This window comes from Macrobrachium nipponense, chromosome 42 (assembly GCF_015104395.2).
Source record: "Macrobrachium nipponense isolate FS-2020 chromosome 42, ASM1510439v2, whole genome shotgun sequence".
Lineage (NCBI taxonomy): Eukaryota > Metazoa > Arthropoda > Malacostraca > Decapoda > Palaemonidae > Macrobrachium > Macrobrachium nipponense.
In genome coordinates, this window is record NC_061103.1 from 32,524,992 (window position 1) to 32,539,513 (window position 14,522).

The following is a 14,522-nucleotide window of genomic DNA, read 5'->3' on the forward strand; positions in this document are numbered from 1 at the left end:
GAATCCTTGTAGTTACTCATGTATATGATATCGAATTATTGTTGAGGATCCTTGTTTTTAAAATCTGGTAGATTGTCACTCTTCCTCTTGTGTTTTAGGTGTAAACATTGTATTTTAAGATTTTTTTAGGTTTTACTTTGCATATCCCTGCCTAAGCTCTCTCAAAAGTGATAGTCAGGATGATTTTTAATTTCAGACAAGCTTTGCTTAATTTTGTACATTATTCTAGTTTTTACCTTATCATGTGAAACTATTGAACTACATTATTCATTCTTGGTCTTTTGCAAGCATATACTTTTGCTATTCCCTAAAGACTGCCATTTCTTTGGGACTCATTCGTGGATAACTTAGGTCTGGCAAGTTGTCTGGTCCTTGCAAGGTCATTCTGTCATTCTTTATCTTTTGTCATAATAAGTAGCAAGAAGATGTTTGCAGCTTTGTTAGAGGGATGTCTTCATAGAAAAGTGGCTCCAATAGTACGTTTTATTCCTTGTCAAGTTGTTCCTCCAGGGTTTATTGCATGCCATCTCCCATTTGCAGGTATGATTTTAAGTTTATCATGTAACATTAATTGTATTTATTCTGCATAACATCATTGCCACTAGAGCCGTGTGATGCAAAGAGCTTCGGTGAAATTCTGGCACTCATTTTTTATTCTCTTCCCCACAAGTCCTCCTCCACTCATCCTTCATCCTTTAGGAGCACATTTAGTTTTCCCAGGAGTTGTGCAAGGACATGTCCAAGCCATCTCCGTTTCCCTTTTATCATTATCTCATCTACATATGGAACTTTGGTATTTTCACTCATGGTATCAGAACTGAGAACCCTGAAGCTAGGGTTTCATTAATGCAGCGTGCGTTTGCCTTAGGTTGGACTGAAGAACAAGACCTACCTGTTTCAGTGTTTTCAGTTTTGTTTGTTTACTTGTGGAAAGATGACGGCTTCCAATGGATGAGTTACCCAATTCTTAACAGAAGGATGAATTTTTATCACGTAATGATACCAGTTATACGTGTCACAAGGGACGCAGCCATTATGTTCTATTTTTGTTGGTACCGTTACTGATAGTATTACTGCATAGGTAGAATTGTAGCTTTATTGAGCATTGCATTATCAACTTTTCAGTCTTATTGTTAATGGAGTATGGGTATCCCCAACTTCATTGATAATCCACTCATACATATAAGCAGCTCAACCAGTTTTCAAGTCTTTTCACCTAGTATTGATGAATGAAAATGCGTAAAATGGGCTGAGAAACCTTTGTTTTAAGTATTTTCCAGAAATTGTAAATAATTTAAATTTTAGTAGAAGAGAGAAATATGTGATTGAATCATTCATGTGTTAATATTTCATTTTATGGGTATGGGTATACTAAGTTTCATCACCTTGTAGTATTACCTTTGCATCCACAGATTAGTATTGCCACAATTCACAGATGGAAAATATGTCCCAGTAAGATTTTTCTGTTAATTCCACAGATTGAGAAATGTCAGCATCTGTATGAGAGTAACATTCAACTTTAAACTGAGTGTAATTATATTTGGTGTATGTGAGTTACAGGTATATATTTTGGAAGGTACTTTTGCATTATTTTCTTTTATTGCAGATGATTTTCGTAACACTGAGATGGAGAATATGACTCGTGTTACTCCAGATCAAGTTGATGCAGCAAAGGCAGTCATACAAAAACTGCACTTCACATATGATCCTGAAGGCTTTGATAATCCAAGCCTTCAAACCCTCTGGCGTAACATTGAAGCTCTGGCACTGAATAGGTCTGAACTGGAACCCGTTTCAGATCACACAGGTAATGCAATTATGGATTTTTTTTCCATGCAAGTTGTCATAATACTTTAAATGACAATGAAATGGCTTTTTATTTTAGTACGGTAGAATTTGGTGTTTTCAGTTACAAAAATCAACTGTTATCTTACACATGACTTTGCATTAAATTATTTAGTTTAACACTGCAGTTATGTAGTATTTTCAAGAAGTGCAAGAATATATTTAAAGTACCATTTGCAGTCAGGGCCATTCATCTTCAGAACATCCATATACTGTATTGGAGTTGTAGTATTGTAACTGTTGATATTTGTGTACCATTTACGAATATGTGTACCTTTTAAACACTAATGATTTTAATCATTTCTACTTACACTATTTGTATTTGAGAAGTTTCCTGAATGTTTGCATAGTAGGTAATTTAAATTTTCATCTTCATAAGGCTAAAAATTCTCTAGTAGTATAAGGATTTTTTTTTTTCAGAACAAATCCTTATGATGAGCTCTTTAATTTAAGACTTTGCTGCAGAACTCTCTGCTTAATAGGCTTCATCCATTCTCTCTCCCTGGTCTCTTCTCACATACCAGTCTGTTATTGTCTTTGCCTGAGCTCTAGTTTACATCCTTCATTCATGCACAAATCCTTTTGGCAAAGCTCATTTAGTCTAGAAATTTGACATAGTACTCTCATGAAACTATTGCATTAATACTATATAATAATAATATACGTGTTTGATTTGACTACATTATTTTCAGTTCCACCCAATTATTGAACTCTTAAGAAAGCGGGTAAACTACTAGATGGACTTAGTGTATCCACCCTCTTATGATCCAGCTAACCTTCCAAAGAAAAGGCCAACAGCATCATCTACTCCTGCACCAAAGAAACCAAAAATTGACCCAAAATCTATGAGTGTAGAAGACTTGGCAAAAGAAGGAAAAGTAAGTAAAGGTGTCATTTGTATCATAATTAGTGAAGTCATCCCTTGATCTTTTATGCCAACGGTGTCAAGATCCCATGGATTTTGAATGTATAGCTGTGCGTTTTACCACTTCAGATTAAAGATATCAACTATCCCTATATATAAATACGTATTTATATACAGAAAATGTTTTAATACTTTGATGTTACTGAACATCATAGGGAACCAACCTCAATGGCCTTGCAATAGCTGAAGATTCATGGTATGTTTAAGACTTTGAGGTGCATGTTAGACTTAATATTGCTACTGTATAGTCAAAGACAGTAGTAGGCCCTTGAGTGAGAGGGTGAATGAAAACCGAATGGTAAAGGTAGTGGGATAACTTTTTGTAGCCTGGAGCCAATGACTCAGGCTTACTGAGCATAGTTTGTCTTGCAAGGTCATTGCAGATGGTGGTAAAAGTTTTTTGTGCTATCTCTTAAACCCCAGCTCTATGTATTACTTTCTGCCTTTAATTTTCATCTGATCCCTTTGGTCTCTTTCTTTCTATACTCGTTTTTTTTCCATCTGTCCATCCGCCTGTGGTGTTTGCGTATGGTAACACTGCGTCCAGGCTTTAAATAGTTAGGCTATGTGTAAGTTTTAGGTAAATTAAAGGATATCTGGGTGTACATTTGCAACTGAAAAGTGTTTTAATAATTTACTGTATGCGAATTACACCGTTAATATTCGAAATAGGATATTATTTAAAGCCCGGGACGCAGTGTTACCATGCGCAAACACCACAACCGGATGGACAGATGGAAAAAACAAGAGTATAGTTGCCCGACAACAACTTGACCTACTTCCGACTGAGACTATAGATGTGACTGAGTAGTCACATTAAACTTCTCCATAATAAAAATGCAACTAAAGAAATTGTACATAAATATCACAGCAATGATGAAGGAAGTAGTAACTCATTTTCGATTATATTATAGGGAGGATTTATGAATTAGGGAAAAGGTAAAGCATGTGGAATGATGTGCTTACCATTGAGAATTTATAATTAGACACAGTCTTTCCTAGTATTCTCGACTCCTAGAGTGGTGAAGAATAAGTTTTGGAGGATAGTATTGTGAAGTGAAGTATGAGAGCTGTGCAGCGCAGCTTATAGTGGTTATTGAGAAAGCAGCATCCAAATTATCTTTGTTATTCCACCTTAATATACAGTTCTTTTTGAAGCTTCTAGCTTTATTATGACCTGCTTTATTGTATTTACTTTTGGTCTATTTTTAACTAGAGACCACACAGTGTTGTACCCCTTAAATGTGAAGGATGACGTTTAGAGGCTTTTCTCTAAATTACCCAAATAACAACAAAAGTTGGGTTTATTTATGAATTGAAAGTATAGTGTAAATACTGTAATCCAATGCTCAACAGTTCATCGTTTTTTTTTTATTGTAGGTTGACAAATTGAACATGGATCAACTAAAGTCCTGGCTTCAAGAACGAGGTGCAAAGGTCACGGGGAAGAAGAAAGCACAGTTGGTGCAGGATGTCATGGATGAATTAGGCGCATAGAATTTGGAATTTATAATTTAGTTATGTATGATGTACAAAGTACTTTACATATTTTCAGTTCCTTTTTTGTTTTCCAGGTGACTTTTGTTATTCTGAAGAAAAATGCACTTAAAATGCACTTTTGAAATTCAGGTGCCTTACTCTCATTCAAAGGGAGGTGTAGAGTGCAAAAGTTTTTCTTGTTCATAATAGTTTGATATGAATGTTTTCTGGATGCTAAATTTACGAGAATTTACTTCGGTTACTTTCATGAAAGTGAGCAAAACATGTCTGTATTGTGTAACTTTAACAAATGAAAAAAACTGTCTGCCTAATTAACCTATACTATAATTAAGAATTACATTGCATCACACAGAAGATTAAATTTTAGTACATATGTGCATAAAGGAAGCTATTAATGCTTTCAGTACCATTGCTAAATTTAATTTTTTTTAACCAAATGGTGGAAAATTTACTTCAAAAGATCTGCCCTCATAAGTAACAGTTTTTTGAGTGACTGAAATTTAGCATCCTGATTTTTGCTGGTGTTGTTTCAGTGTTTTAGTTGTTTTTATATTTTTTACCAGATTCTTTTCTTTCAGGAACTGAACAAGTAGTTAGTAAGTAGATTAAGCTCAAATGTATTTTGTAATTTTTGTTGTTGTACTGTGAAAGGGGTTCCTATTATTTTTTTCTGCAGAGTTTGCAAAGAAAGACCTCAACAGAGCCAATTTAAGAATTATGCAAGCTTTATCATACAATTCTACTTGACAGAAATCTAAGTTCTTATTACAGAGGAAGATATGTATCTGGTTTTTGCTATCAAAAAACATTGTAAGGTATATCTTTGAGTGTGAGAATGCGTATTAGTTATTCTTAATTTTTAATAAAACACTTTTAAACTGTCTTGGTAGGTAATAGATACCTTCAAACTACTGGAATATTAACAATCTCTCTTATTATGTGCATCATCCAGAATGTGTCAGTTCTTATTTAAGCCCTCACAGAATAGAATATCCATATTTGGCAAAATTTACGTAGAGTATGGAGACATAACGGAAGAAACGTTCTTTCAGCATTTAGTATTGATATTACCTTCTAAATCCTAACAGGGAAAACAGTAGTGCAACAACCCATTAGGCTTAAAAATAAGGGCAAAAGAGAATGGCAATATGGACATGTCAGAATGTATCTTTTAGATCTACAGATGGACCTGTTTTCCTGGAGAACGAGCGAACACACTTGTCAACACAAGTAATCCAAAACTTGTGGAAAACAGCGTCTTTGTTCAAACTTGACAGGTCAAGGATCACCCTTTGCACAGAGGAATCTTTCTTGGAGACACTGAATAGGTGTGCTTGGTGGTGAATTTGGTGGTGAATAAACACGTCTTTCTATATGACTCCCTTTAAGAAGACCTGCACATATTCTTCCAATGGTTTTCGGAAAAAACTCGCTTTTATAGGAGGGGGTCGTGAGACCTTTTCCACCCTAGCCCACTGAAAATAATAATAGTGTCCCCCAAGGGACTTCCACTGCATGTGATACTTAGAAGATGACTCCTGACCGCACAAGTCGTAAGGACTTCACCTCTTCCCTTGCCTGTAATAGGAAGTCCAGGAGTTGATTTTCTTTTTCTCTACCAGGAAAATGGTGCTGCTGCTGCTGTTCTTTTCTTCTGTTGTTGGAGGGATCCTTTAGTAGTGACTGGAGGCTTGTATGGCTCCAAGTCATACCGAGCTTTCTTAGGCTTAGGAAGAGGAAACTCAGGAGTATTGTTAACCAGGTTCCCCTTTTCCAAAAAGCATATATTGTGCAATTCTGTTGTTGGGCTCACTTAGAGTTGTGCTACAACAGACTCTTCAATAAGGTCCCAACAGAAAGGGGAAGAAGGTAATAGGGAGGTTACATTGGGGAGTGACATTATGGAGCCTGCTAAATGCTTCCTTTCGAGCCTTGATACCACACTCAAAGTCACAAAATGCTCCCCATAGGGTCCAGTTAAGTGGAACTATGTTCTGGAAGACTTGAACCTCTCTAGAAGCTACTTCCAGCATAGTGGTAGAAGTTATATTATTGAGGTAAAGCCTAGCAAGAAATTCCGCTTTAGCTGTCCTGTCTGAGATTTTTCTCATTGGGGTCCCAAAGTACTGGGCAGCCATCTCCAATGGGGGCTTTTTCCACTCAAGAGGAAGGACAAGTGGTGCCCATTCATATGTAGCATTATTAGATATTATACTGGGATGGCGGAGACAAATAGCTTTATTTCTACCGTGAACTGTCGCTTTCAATTCATCACAAAATTCTGACATTTTTTTCTTTACATGATTGATTGATTTGAAAAGTGAAGTGACTGAAAGCTCCTTTGAAACTCGGTGGCTACCAAAAATAGGTTTTTCTTACATCAAAATCTGGTGTTTTTGTGCTACCCAACCATGCCTTGGAGGACAAATTCGGATGAGACTATTCGTCCTCATGAAAAAGTGTTTGGAAAGCAATTACAATCACGGGTAATAAACGTGAATTTCTAACTCACATCAAGAAACATCCCTTGGCTCTTCAAACAAAAGGCAAGGATGCCACCTACTAACATGCTAAAGGTAAAAAAGAAGTTGGAACTTTATACTTGTACAGTACCTGAGGATTTACCTGGCAGGCCGGAGGCTTTGCATACCAGTGAGTGTTCTTTACCCTCCTGATCCATCAGTGACAAGATAGAATTTTATTCGAATTACCAAATGAATGTAATGGGAATCAGTTCATTAGAAATTTTCTACCGCATTACTATTATTCAGAAGATGAAACCTATTCATATGGAACAAGCCCACAGGTCCACTTGACTAGAAATTCAAGCTTCCAAAGAATATGTTCATTCCGTAGGGTTAGAATGGCAGTCTCTTACTGATCTTATGATCAGTAAGAGACTCCCTTTCAGCCATTGTTGCCAAAACGTGAAAATGTGGCCTCTGGTGTGGCAGTTTTGATACGCAATGTGATTATGCACAGAAATGTGGTCTTCATTTTGGTCTGCCGCACCAAGCGTGGAAAAAAAATTTCAAAAAATTTCCTTTTTACTAGAGGTTTATTATGGCCAGATATATTATTTTCTTGTTCTTATATGAGTCATTCACCAATATTCTCGGTCATTTGCATATTTATATATATGGTTGTATAATAATGACTGAATAAAGAGCCATCAGAGATTGGTTGTTTACGCCCCATCATGGAACTGCAATAGTCGATCGAGCGATGTCCAGGTGACACGTTTACATGCAGGCGACAATAGTCACAGCTTTATGTTTCCATGTAATTAAGGTAACTTAAATCTATTTGAAATTGTTTTAATGAATGTAAAAAGTGATCGCATATATCGTTTTATATACATTAGATTTTACCGATGGCTGCATGAAGCAATGTAGAATTTTGCCGAGCATGGAAGTCAGTTATGTGAAATTGTGGCGCACTGCTTTCAGCACACACTGCTCTATTACTATAACTAAAGCAGAACATTATTCCTATCAATTATTCTTAGATTGTGTTATTTTATTACAGGTCAATTAATCATTTCTGTACAATACACAGTTTTTCCAAACACTATGGTTCTAAAGTCTATTGTAAGTGAAGTAAAAATATTACATCCTAAATTGTACATATCTCAACAATTAGCATGCATCCTGTAGACAAACCAATGACAGAAAAGCTAGCAAAATCATTTTTTCATAATCTGGCTCTTTGAAACAATACTTTGAACGGTCGTGAGAAGTTAATTTAGACTTATTTAGAATAAGAAATGATCTTAAGAGAAGAAAAAAAAATGCCGAATCAAAAGGCATAAGCCAAGTTTTGTTTTCCCGTGTTAATATTCTTATAGGATATTTTTTCCCTGATGTGATGATTCGGCAACATTTCATATAAAATTATTTTTATTCGAAATTAAGTTGCACGTAGGATTAGGTTTAAATGATACTGCATCTTACGAAATGAGTAGACTAGTTTGAAGGGTTAAGTCTAGCCTAGGCTACCAAAACTTCATTTTCTTATTATTGCTAATGTGTGAGACATAGTTCAGTGGAAGCATAAGTAGAACCAGGCTAAGTATTTTAATTTTAAATGAAATAATATTAGTCGTCTTCGGTCTGTTTACTAATACTACGCCATCCTGAAATCCTCTCACAGTGACACAAAAGCCTGATGACTTTTCTGCACAGACCAACTTCCTATAAGCATTTTAATAACGAGCAAGATCGTTATTCTTTAAATTATGAAGTATATCTAAGAAAAATTATATTTTTATCACAAAACTGAAATAGCCACTGCATATGCCAGAGTAATGTGCCGAAAATATAAGCCAAGGTACTAAAGTAGTTTTGCTTGTTGTCACCAGGGCGGCGTTGCTAAGTCGTAGAACCTCGTTGTTGTCCAGTATATCTGTGGGCCTGAAATGTGAGGTACCCACCACAAATTGCACTGTTTGTGTGTTATATACCAAATTGTTGGAAAAATTTTCAGCTTTCATTTAAAAAAAGTTTACCAAAATTGGTAAGTGCAAAAAAAAGTTATCGTATCTAACCTGAAGCAAGGTTTCGAAATGATTAAAAAATCTTCGAATCAATGGTAAATTTCAATATTTCTTCTGGTTATCATGTAGACTGCATTAGTGAGGTGCAAATGTTTTGTTTTGCATTACTGACATTGCAAATCAAAAGAAAAAAAGCAGTTTTAGTTGGTAGAACATTATAACTGCTATTCCACAGGTGATTTTATACAAATGTGCTTGTGAAAAATAGCCGAATTAGGGGTGGGCCAACATTTTGTTATTTTTTAATTATTATTTTCTTAACTATGCTAATATATAATATACCATTGAAATGGTCAATAGTTTAGGTTACGATTCTTTTTAAATTTTGAAAATTGACCAATCCTAAGTTGAGATATTGATTATTGCATTGACCAAAACACGACCTCGTGAAAATGCATCCACAGGAACTAGTAGGAAATCCCGTCCGTAGGACGGGTTTTTTGCTAGTATATATATATATATATATATATATATATATATATATATATATATATATATATATATATATAATATACATATATATATATATATATATATATATATTGATTGTTTATTTTTATTAAATTCATGTTATTTTCATCTCAGGTATGGTCAAGAATTGAAGTTTCCTAAAATCAACTGCTTTACTAATATCTAAAGGTGAGCTACATGTATCAAGTAAATACAAACAATTTATGGTATGGGCTTAATTCTTATTCTTGCTGAATAAACAAATATTTTAAATGAAAAGTTAATAAGAAAGGCCATATTGTAATGATATTTGGATTTATTGCTCAATGCAACATTTTTTATATGTTTCTGGCCAATTCATGCACCTGATTAACAAGGGTTCTGGAAACAGAGACTGTGTTTATTCAACTCGTCATTATGTAGCACACCACGCAAAGAGATATGAAACTGTTCCTATCATTACCTTTGATCAGCCTTTGTGGAAAAAAAGGCTTGCAAATCATCCTTGAGCAAACTTCTGACAGTCCCTTGTATGACATTATTGTATCCATGGGAGGCTATCATGGTCTTGTTAGTTTCCTTGGAAGCATTGGATTTGTAATGGAAGGATCAGGTCTTGAAGAACTGCTTGAGATTATTTATGCTAAGCACTCAGTCAAACATATGCTCACTGGCAAGGCATATTCTCGCGCTGTCAGAGGTCACCAGCTACTGTCATCAGCTCTGAACTCCATAATTGTATCAGAAGCTCTTTCAATTCCGATCCCTGAATTGTCAGATGAACCCTCCTCCTTCCCTTGTGATAAAATCATAGCTTCACATTCAAGCTGTTTGCCAGTGCCTCTGCACTTACCTGTTCAAGATGCCAGTGCTACGACTACACAGATGGAATCAGGAACTACTAGAAATGATGGTGAGGAAATCCCAGAGGAAACCACGCCACCCATTAATGAGGAAAACCAGACAGTCAGAAACTACTAGATATGATGATGATGAAATCCCAGAGGAAACCCCTTCATCCTTAAATGAAGAAACTGAACAGCGCTCAATCGATGAAAATAACAACAAAGCATTATCTGCTGCCTCAGTCTCTGAAATCTGTGACACTACTCAAACATCTTCTGCAGAAATACCAGAGAAGACTGATACATAGATAGTAAGCTTAACCTTTGATGCTACTGATGAACTGAAAAAGTTGTACCATAAAGTTCTGACTGGAGATACTTCATGGAAAGAAGTAAAATCCTCAGAGTCTTTGAAATGGATCAATAATAAAGTTGATGAGTTCAAGAACAAACTTAAGGACGCCAGAACAGCCAGATTGTGGTTTCAGTATCTAGAAATGACTCAAATCATGCGTTCCTTTATTTGGTCAGAGCGAGTTGGCGACTGGAAACTTGGAATCAAAAGTCAGATCGAGATGCTTCCATACCTTACAGGGACTGGTCACTGTCAGTACACCTCGTCATTGAATATCTATATCAACAGAATGTTAGATTTACCTAATACCCAGCCGGAGATTTATCAAAAGGTATTTCTTTCTGGTCTTTACACAGTCAGAAGGTCAGCTCGAGTCTGGGCAGGATTAAGCAGAGATCTAATAATTGAACAGTGCCTTATGAGAGCAATGAAAACAAATGGCGGTATGACAAGAGGAAGAGGTATGGATGACGCCCAAAGAGTCACTTGGTGTCTGAGCCAACCGGTTCTTGCTGAAATAAATCTAGCAATTCAAGAATATACAGGGGTAGGATTTGAATTTGAGACTAGTGAACAGCATAAGGATCTCAGAGTATCACGTGTAGAGCGAGACCACAAGGATTTGAGACTAGTGAACAGCATAAGGATCTCAGAGTATCACGTGTAGAGCGAGACCACAAGGATTTGAGACTAGTGAACAGCATAAGGATCTCAGAGTATCACGTGTAGAGCGAGACCACAAGGATATCGACAAACTCAGATTTTCTCAAGGAAAAAACACCATTTAGAGAGGAACAAGCTCTGCGAAATACAGCTACTGGTGTAGAAGCCGATGCATCTATTAATGCAGATAAATGCCAAGAAGTCGGAAGAAAATTTCTGAAATCTATGGGCAATAAACTAGTGACTGAGTATTCGCTTAAAAGAAAAGACATAGTGAAGACCATGGCCAAGAAAGTGTCTGTCAAAGTAGGTTCTGAGACTGTAAGCATTGATCCTTTATTACTGTTTCAAAGGATGGTAACTGCTGGTGTTAATAGCGGTGAGGTGAGAAATACTCTAACATATGAACTCTGCACTTATCCCCCGGCTCTGTTTGAGCATCAAGATATTATGCTTGAAGCCAATAAGTCAGCCTTCCTTCCAGCTTTATTGAAGCTAGTCCCTGATATGAGTGATCAGCCTCCAGATAATGCAGAATATGTAATCGATGGTGGAGCTTTTCTCCAAAGGATAGTGTGGGTGAAAGGAGAAACATGGGGGACACTTACCGACAGACATGTAGCCTATCTAGATATAAACTACAGAAAGAAAGGTACTGTTGTCTTTGATGGCTATCCAGATAAACCAACCACTAAAGACGCTGCTCACAAGAGGCGTAGCAAAGGGAAAATCTGTGAGAGAACTGATTTCACACCTGACATGAAAGTGACTGTTGATAAAGAAGTATTCATGACTAATGGACAGAATAAGAACAAAATTGTAGATCTTCTTACTATCAAACTACGTGCAGCAGGTTGGGATGTGATGCGGATAAGCTGATCGTCGACACTGCTTACCAGAATGCATCAAAATGCACCACTGTGGTAGTTGGTGAGGATACTGATTTGCTGATTCTATCTGTCGAGGGTGAGCAGAACACATCCCACCAAGTTTACCTGTGGTGTTCTCCAAAGCAGACACAGAAGAAAAAACCCGTGTGTTGGGATATCAAATCCCTCCAAAATAAACTCGGCATTAATGTCTCTTCTCACCTGCTATTTCTAGATGCCCTCACTGGTTGCGACACTACATCTAGAATTCACGGAATCGGAAAGGCAACATCCTTGAATAGAATAGTGAAAGTGCCACAATTAACAAAGCTTGCTTCTGTGTTCCGCAGTCCTGATGCCTCCCATGAAGAAATTGCTGCTGCAGGAGAAAAAGCCATATCGATCTTGTATACAGGAAACACCAAAGAAGATTCCCTTGATAACCTGCGTGAGGAATATTTTCACAAGAAAGAAGCATCTAGTACTGAGGCAGTTCCCCTAAGGATCTGCCGCCAACGTCAAACTCTTCTTATTACACTTCACTAAAAGTAGATCAACAAGTACAGGAATGGTTGGGCAATGAACTTGACCCTACAAAATATGGATACAAAATGACTCAAGAAGCCTTGTGCCAATAATGATGAACAAAAAAGCTGCACCTGACGCTTTGTTAGATGCCATATATTGTGGCTGTAAAACTGATTGTTCTAATAAGAAATGTACTTGCAGAAAATTTGGTTTGCCGTGCAGTCTTGCATGCAAGGTATGCAAGTGCTTGCTCCGCAAAAACTGCTCTGCTCCTGATACTAAGAATGATGAGGCTGATGAAGCTAGTGACTAAATCAAATGGGATTATGATACCTGATTTTCTTTTATGCCAATAGTGTAATGGATATAGGAAAGAATGTATTTATATGAATAGATATTTAGCTCTGCAATTAAATTGATTACCTTATATAACTTTCTCCTCCAAATGAAATTATACAATATAAAAGCTGCTTTTGCATTAAAGTTATCAATGGACATGGATATATATGATTTTCAAATCTGACCAAAAGATACCCAAAATATATCAAAAATTACTAATCAAATAATGATAGCTATTTAGATGTGATTTGATAGCGGCCATTTTGAATTTAGGGTCGGTTCAATTTAAAATCTTGGGATAAATATAAAGTTAATAATATATCCTACATACATTCAGTATAATCAAAATGATTATTCTTTCCAGGATCGGATCCTTCACAATTTTGGATTGATTTTTAGGGATGCTAAATATGTCTGGCCGCCATTTTGACCAACTTCGACCATTTGTTTATGTATAACTTATTTTAAAATGAAAGCTGAAAAAATTAATACTGGACAATTACATAGCAACATTATCACCGACTATTTTGCCGTAATCTAGTGGCGGCCATTTTGAATTTTGAACCAAATTCTTATCAAATTATCACATTAATGTGATAACTATATCATTAATCCAAGATTCAGTCAAAATGTACAAATTGATAGTAATTTCTAAGGTCTGATTCTTATAATTCTGGAGTAAATTGATTTTCATGGAGAAGACGAAATTGTCGGGAAGCCATCTTGAATAACTTTTTTTTTTGCACCTACCAATTTTGGTAAACTTTTTTTAAATGAAAGCTGACAAAATTACCTACAATTTGGTATATCACACATAAACAGTGCAATTTGTGATGGGTCACTTCTCAGATATCTATACTGGACTATTGACAGTGACTAGAGTTAAAGACTCATTTTAGCGTGACTAGACTCAAGGAAAAATGCTACACTTCAGAAATGTTGCATGACATGTATTGTGATGAAAAGAACAGAGCTTATCTGCTCTTCTTGCATCCTATTTATCTGAGATCCACACAGTAAATAAACTGTTTGAGTCAAACACAGCTGATCAAACAAAACTGCTCAATGGCTTGACTCTTCTCATCAATTCAATTTCATCAAAATTGATGCTACCCGCTTCACGAGTGGATCCCCTGACACCCAACATAGAAGAATACCTTGACCCTGATCCCTACTTATGATTAGATTAGATTATAAAATTTTTGGCACATAGCCAAGCGCCGGAGCCGAGGGGCCATTCAGCGCATATATGTCTTTAAGAATAAAAGTCACTGTCGTACAAACAAACATACACGCAACCGATCTAACATACAAATCATTCATTCATAAAAACCAAACAAAAAACCTAAAACAATTAAGAGAAAATTACAATTCATAAAAAAGACCAATATTTTTTAAAAATGTCATAATTTGCTCTGCCTGAGTACCTTCACCTAAAATATCGCCAAGAGACTTATTTGCCAGCAAACAAGCTCTACGATTGTTTTCAAAATGAGGGCACTCCACCAAAATATGCACCACAGTCAAATCCACATGACAAGTGGAACAGCGAGGAACCTGCCTATCCGCTCCACTCATCATTAGATACCCGTGAGTATATTAAGTGTGGCCAATACGTAATCTAGCTAAAACTATCTCAGACCTTCTA